The following is a 7741-nucleotide window of genomic DNA, read 5'->3' on the forward strand; positions in this document are numbered from 1 at the left end:
ACTCTGCATTTTTGGGGTCTGCTTTCAGCACCCTATGTCAGAATGCTGCAGGCAGGGAGAGCACCACCATTATCCCTCCCCTGTAGCAAAGCCAAGAATGAGACACGTCCTTTTGTTACTTGCTGAAACCATACTACGCTTTCCATTTGGTTTTCGTAGCAAAATTACTTTTGCTGAAGTAAGGAACAACGAAGCCAGCCAACGTGCTTTAAAGTTCTTCATCTGAATGCCTGAAACACCTTCAGCACCGTGCACTGCGATTAGGAGCAGCGAGGGCTTTCCAAGCACAGCTCCCACCACGGAGGGCCCTCGTGCAGAGCTGCCCCCACCCACACGAACCTGCACACAGCGAACACCCCACAGCTGTTCTGCTTTCCAGTCATCCACTTTTGCTTTCAGGGAAACTAATGACAAAATGACTGTTCACTTCAGCGACAGCCTCGGATGAGGCTGCTGTCGGAGCAGCTCTGTGGACAGGATGCCTGCAGCTCCCTGTGCACACACGGCCGACGTGCCCTCAGCAGCACGTCTTCACAGCACCTATTTCCAGCAACCAAATGAAGCCCACTCACTCAGTAGTTTAAAACTGAGCAGGTGAACGTGTCACAGCAGCAATCAGAGCGGAGGAGGAACGCGGCCGTGGCACAAATCCCTCGCTGTGCTGTGCAGAGGCTGAGAGCTGGACAGGACAGAGAGTTGGGCAGAGGGGAACTGGATGAGGTTTAACAGAGCAAGTGCAGAGTCTTGCACCTAGGGAGGAACGACCACATGCACTGGTACAGGTTGGGGATGAGCTGCTGGAGAGGAGCTCTGAGGAGGGGGACCTGGGTGTCCTGCTGGATGACAGGTTGGCCATGAGCACTGTGCCCTGGTGGCCAAGAAGGACAATGGGATCCTGGGCTGCATCCAGAAGAGCATGGCCAGCAGGTCGAGGGAGGGGATCCTCCCCCTCTACTCTGCCCTGGTGAGACCACCTTTAGATTACAGCATCCAGTTCTGGGCACCCCAGTACAGAACAGACAGGGATCTCCTGGAAAGAGACAGCAGAAGGCCACAAAGATGATAAATGGTGTGAAACACCTCCCTTACGAGGAAAGGCTGAGAGAGCTGGGGCTGTTCAGCCTTGAGAAAAGAAGACTCAGAGGGGATCTGATCCATGTCTATCAATATCTGGGGTGTGGGAGGCAAAGGGACGAGGCCGGACTCTTCTCTGCAGTGTGTGGTGATAGAAATGGCCACAAACTGAAGCATAGGAAGTTCTGCATCAATGTGCATGGGAACTTCTTCCCAGTGCAGTGACGGAGCACTGGAGCTGCACAGAGAGGTGGTGGAGTCTCCTTCTCTGGAGACATTCAAGATCCAACTGGACGCCGAGCTGTGCAACCTGGGCTGGGAGCTGCTTTGGCAGGGGGTTGGACTCGAGGATGGCCTTGGTCAACAGCAGCACTATGGAGCAATGAACCATTCAGGAAGAGACAAGCAAGGCTCACCCACAAAGCACCAAGCAGTGGAAAAGAGAAGGAAGGGCAGAACAGCACCTCCACAGATAAGCACAGGATAAAATGGAAGAAAGTGGTCTTTCCTTTTTCAAGAAGAGAAAAAAAACCAAAACAACTCTGTGTCCAACAGCTTACGAGATGAGCAGCTGGGTGCCCCGCTGACAAGCAGATCTCCAGTTGAGATGGGGCAACCTGCAATGGCCTCAGGTCTGCAGGAGCTGGGGGCAGCCTCGGTGGGAACAGGGATGTGGGGAGGAGAAAAGAGGTGTGGAGAAAGGAAACAGTGCAGGCAAGACTCAGGAACACAGCTGAGATCTAGATGACAAGGGGTGGTTTTATGTCATATGGAGGAGTTCGGGCACTTCAAACCCATGCATCCACATGGATATGGTCAAAGCAGAGAGAAGAGCCTGGAACCAGTTACTATAGAGATGAACCCCAGCAGCATCAGCACTGGATTACTCAGGACCAGATCTGGTGGATCTGAACACTGGGGATCTCAGATATGGAATCATCTGTTTTAGCACAGCCAGCTGGAAATCTCAGCTTTTTCTTGGTGCCAGAGACCTCACTACCAAAAAGAGCTGTCCTATTCCAGCAGCTGCTTCACCTGTGTTGACCTGAAGTGGATGCATGAACATTGTTGAAAGAGGGAGACTCTGGAAAGCTCTAAATATATCCTATTGGGCCCCAATGATGGGTGGGAGATGTGGAGGTCCAAGGACGTGGGACTTATGCAGATGGGGAACACAGTCACAGAATGATTGAGGTTGGAAGGGACAGCTTGGGGTCACCCAGCACAACCCCTCTGCCTCGAGCAGGGTCAGCTGAAGCATGCTGCACAGCATGACGTCCAGGCAGGTTTTGAGTATCACCAGAGAGGGACTTCACAACCTCTCTGGGCAACGGAGGACTGCTGTGGATGATGACAGATTTGGGATGCGAAACAACTGCTCGTGATGACACTATCGGAAGGCAAAGCACCTTTATGCCTCATACTTAGCAAAGTTGTAGAATCCCAGAGGGCAAATTAGATGCTAAAAAATCATTAGTAATAAGACTTAATGCCCCTACTGCAAAGGGGAAGAATGGAGCCAGTGCGTGCAGACAAGTGAGATGCAGATAAAAATCTCAAGGCCTGGGAATGAGGTCTTTGTTGGGTTTCTTTGATCCACCTGGAAATTGCGACATCAATGTATGAGGAGAAACCACATCTGCCCACTCTGAGCATCACAGAACTCCTGGTTATCCTAGAGAAGGGGAGCTTGGAAACATCCACTGAGATATCTAGTCCAACCTCAGCCTAGCCACGGGCTGTGGCCCACTCTGGGATCCCAGCAATGCACAAAGAGGTCCCATCCCATGAGAACAAAGGCGAAACGATGCTGCCCTGCACACTGCTCACTCCCGAGGGCCACCTGCGCTGGGATCTGCGCGCAGAAGCATTTTGACCTCCTGCTATTTGGCCAACGGCGCACAGCATCCTCGCTACGCATCTCTCCCTAGCAGCCCTGCTCAGAGAATCATTTGGAAAATCACCAAGCCCAGCCGTTCACCACCCATCACCCCATCCCTGCCACATCAGCTCGCGCATTCACGGAGAGGAGAGCTCGGGACCCCCCGCTCCCACCCCGCCGTGCCCGCTGCCCCCAGCGCCGCATCCCCGCGGTTGCGGACCACCCGCCGGTGCCCGCCCGCTCCCGGTGCGCAGCGCTGTGTCCCCGCACGCTGCCCCCGCTCCGGGCCGCCCCCCGCCCCCCATCACGCGGCTCCGAGGAGCGGCGAAGCGCGGGGGCGGCCCGGCCGCTGCGCGTCCGTGGGGACATCCGTTCAAACGGAGGAAAACGGTCCCGCGCGGATCCCCGGACCGGGCCGGGGGAGGACGGGGGGAGCACAGCCGCGCCGAGCGGAGGAACCGAGGGCGGCACGGCGCCCATCACCGCTCCGCGCCCCCCCCCCCCCCGCCGCCCCCGGACCCCCGGCGGCACCGGCCCGGGCCCCATCCCGCGGCCCTCGCTCCCCTCGGCCCCGCCCGGCGCAGCCCCGCGCTTCGCAGACCCCGCATCCCCTCAGCGCGCCCCGGGCCGCACCGCCGCCGCCCCCCCCGGGCCCATCGCCTCAGCGCCGCCGCTCCCCGCCCGCCCCCTTCTTCCCTTCCTCCCGCCGCCCTTCTTCGGGTCTCGGTTGTCCCCATCCCCGCCGCCCCGCCCCGCCCCGCCCCGCCCCGCGCGGCCCGAAATGCCGCCGGCCCCGCTCCTCGCGACCGACCTCCTCACAACCAACTCTCTGGCGCCGGTCCGCCGCCGCTCGGGACTACAACTCCCAGGAGCCCCCGCGAGCCGCTTCCGGGGCAACGCCCGCGCGCCGCGCCGGCACTTCCGCCGCTGTACCCGGATGTGAAAGCCCCGCTCGCTCTATCTCGCTCCCCCCGCCCGCACCCGCCTCCGGTTTCGCCCCTTCACCGCTGGGGGGCGCGGGAGGGCGGCGGCGCGGGGCGGTCTCCATGGCAACGGCTGCGGCCTGCGGGGCCTGCGGGAAAATGGTCCTACGTTCAGCTCAGCTCCTAACTCAAGGTGTTTACCCTACAGTCTGTAGGGAATAGTACAGAACAGCTCATTCGCTTGGCTTTGATTTCTTTATTTACTGGCCGTTTTCATCTACCGTACGATGATGGAGCTCACGGTGTCACTGAGGCCCGAAAGGACCACTGGGATGAGCACACAGCTGCGAAGTGGTACAGAGAGCTTCTGGCAACCTCCACCGGTGGGGACACCAGAGCAGGACTGGTGGCTCCTGCCCAGCCCTGCTGTGCCCAGCGACCATGTCCCTGAATGGAAACACAGAGTCATTAAGGCTGGACGGGACCTCTGGGGTCACCGAGTCCTGAGTCCTGATGGAGAGGAGCTCTGAGGAGAGGGACCTGGGTGTCCTGCTGGATGACAGGTTGGCCATGAGCACTGTGCCCTCATGGCCAAGAAGGACAATGGGATCCTGGGCTGCATCCAGAAGAGCATGGCCAGCAGGTCGAGGGAGGGGATTGTCCCCCTCTGCTCTGCCCTGGTGAGGTCTCAACTGGAGTACTGTGTCCAGTTCTGGGCTCCCCGGTACAAAACAGACAGGGATCTCCTGGAAAGAGCCCAGCAGAGGGCTACAAAGATGATAAAGGGCGTGGAAACCTCCCTTATGAGGAGAGGCTGAGAGAATATCTTGAATATCTTGAAAAATATCTTGTTTTGTGATACTGAAATTACATTTGAAGTCATTCACAGAAGCACAGAATGAGTGAAAAGTTGATGTGCATGGGATGATTGAAGCTCACTGAACTTCTGATTCCTTCCTGTAGGCTGCAGGGCACTGCTGTCATCGTGTCACCTGCACACAGGGCAAAACATGGTGGAAATGGAAATATCTAAAGGGGAAAGTGGCATTTCCTCAGAATTTACCTCTCACAGAAATGAAAGGTGAGGGGACCGGGACCTGAGAGTGTGTGGGATGGGATGGAGGAGGTGACTGCCGAGGCTGAGGGAGCTCCAGCACTGCACTTTTCCCCAGAAGCTGCAACGTGAAGTCCAGTCGTATTTACAGACTGAAGGCAGAAGGGGCAGTGGGCAATCCTCATCCCTGTGCAGTGTTTACTGATAAGGGCAGTGAGAGAAGGTGCTGAGATAAGTGGAGGAACCGATGCCATTATGACAGACTTAACTTTAAAGCGTGCATCACCGTCCACGAGTCATTCTGTAAATAACCTTCAGTAAAGCAATGGCTTCAGGAGGCTTAGGATGGAAAGCTGCTTCCTACAATGGCTTTGCACAGAGTATGCCATGCCATCTAAAGTGTGGTTGTTTCATTACAGCCTGCTGCTTGCTTCTGCTCACTTCCTTTGAGGGAGGTGGTCAGAGGGCACAGGGGGACGGCGTGGGGTTGGACTCCCAACTGAGCAGTCTTTTCCATCCTTTATGGTGCCATGGTTCTATGACTCTACTGATTATAACATTTTTACTGGTAGTACTTTGTACTCTTCTTTCCTTGCAACTTAAGAGTTAAGGTTGGTTTTACTCCTTCTCCACACCAAAATGGGTAGCTTTGTTTTTATTATTGTTATAATTATTATTTTAATGCTTCTGTTGAGTTGATGTGAAACCAGTGAGCTGGAAGGCAGCTGAGAAGGTGCCAGGTTAGCAGCATCACAGGAACAGTGGGACCAAGGGCAGCCCTGCTGCCCATCCTTCAGTGACAACAGCACGTTGTGTCTCTCCTGCAAACGAAGCTCCTAATAATGAAAACACTGCATCCAAACTAACAAACAGATGATGTTTTCTGAGTTGGACAACTGACCTTCAGTAAATGCGGGCGATGAGGTCTTGCTGTAATTCTGGTAGAACATGTATATCGATGCTTTCCTGTACGGCCTTCTGTTACAGCCCAGACACCACAGATCCCATTCAGTGAAATAAATGAGTAACAAGTGTTGGTATTTTGGATCTTTTAAGATCTGACACCTTTACAGCCTGGTTGCATTGTGCTGAACATCCTTGCTTTCCATTTATGGAAAGGCTGTGAGGGCTAATTTGGAAGGTTGCTGTGGGCATCTGCTTGGAAGCTTGGTTATCAATGCAGTTTCTGAGCTCAACACTGTTACTATGAGGTCAGGAGCCTTTCTTTTCTCTATGGGAAGCTGCCACAGCTGCTGCTGTGATGTGGAATCTTGAAGGCAAACAATTGTAACTTAGCAGAAGCACAGATTCATTGAATGCAGCTTAAAGAAACTAGTGAGAAAGAAGTGGGCGTAACTGCCTGAAGATGAGGCAGAGGAGCAAGTGATCCCATCTGTCTGAGTGGAGCATGCCTGAAGAGCTGAACTGCCCCCTAATAGGGAAGGACAGGTGCTACTGGAGCCAATGAACATGAGCTAACAAGTGGTGGATAAGAGAAACTCAACTTCTGAGGCAGGCATTGAAGAACCAATCACTATAGTTATTAAGACCAAACCAAAAGTGGTTTAAAAATGCTGGATTCTAAAACCAAATCCCCACCCCTGCTGAAACAGAGCGTCTGTGTGGGCTCACACATCCACTGTAAGGAATGGAACAAACAAGGGTCATTTTGTGTGAAGGAGGATGCTCGTGTTCCCTGCTGTCCCTTTGAAAGCTTCTGGTAATCTGGATCATGTATCAGAAATGGAGCCACTAAATCAGATGGTAAACTGCTTTTTAAACTAAGTCTAAGAATTGTGAGAGAAACTTGTGCAACCAAGCTGCCAAAGAAATGTGAAGGTGTTTCTACTAGAACCTGTTAGACTGGATTGTCAGTGAGTAACATCATGTCTCTTTTAATATGAACCCGCATGCGTTTGTTTCTAATCTCCTTTAATGGCTCTCATGATCAGACACGATGGGATTTGTGTACATCTGGGAGTAGAAACACCTCATGGGCTGAGTTCTGTGCTGGTCATGGAAAAAATGCGTGCATCTCCTCCCTGGGCCTCGATGAGAAACAGCCATAAGATATTCCATTTTATCTTACTGCATGATGTAACTTTATAACCCATTCCCAATTACATGTCAGGATTAGACAATCGTAATGCCTTGAAAGTGGACTGGATTTTAAGGACCTTTTGGGGGAAAAAGTGCATTTTGCTCTTCTTTGCCTTCTTAAATATTCCTTTTCCTCCTCTTTTTTTCGACTTCTGCCATTTTTCAGCACCCCTTTGTGGTCCGGTATTGTTAGAGGTGGTACAATTTTCTTCTGAGCAACATTGGCCTGAAAATATTTGAGCAGCAAGGATGGCATCCATTCAGCTGCAGCTGTGCTGCAAAGTAAACCTCTGGGAGAGACTGTGCATGGCCAAATGAGAGTACTGTGAATTCTTAAGTGTTGCTTTTGGCTTACTGGTTTGGCAATGTTAGTTATGCTGGCTTTGTGTAACTGGTTCCCTGCCTTGTTGTATGGCTTACACAGGGAGCCTAGCAGGCAGCCTGGTATGACTGACACTTGCCCTAAACAGCCAAGAACTGTGTAGGCATGGACTACTGCAGCTGATACTGCAGGTCCTTATGTTATTTGATATCCCCACACGTTGTTCCAGATCTGTGCAGATGTGGCATCTGGGGATGTGGTCAGTGGGCACGGTGAGGGTGGGCTGGGGTTGGACCGGGGGATCTCAGAGGGCTTTTCCAACCTCAAAACTTCTGTGATCCCATGGCTTATGGATTGCTAAGGTTAAGGAGGAGTTTGCTGGAAGC

Source organism: Cyrtonyx montezumae, unplaced genomic scaffold (genome assembly GCF_038088225.1).
Source record: "Cyrtonyx montezumae isolate F1298 unplaced genomic scaffold, pur_monq_1.0 scaffold_32, whole genome shotgun sequence".
Lineage (NCBI taxonomy): Eukaryota > Metazoa > Chordata > Aves > Galliformes > Odontophoridae > Cyrtonyx > Cyrtonyx montezumae.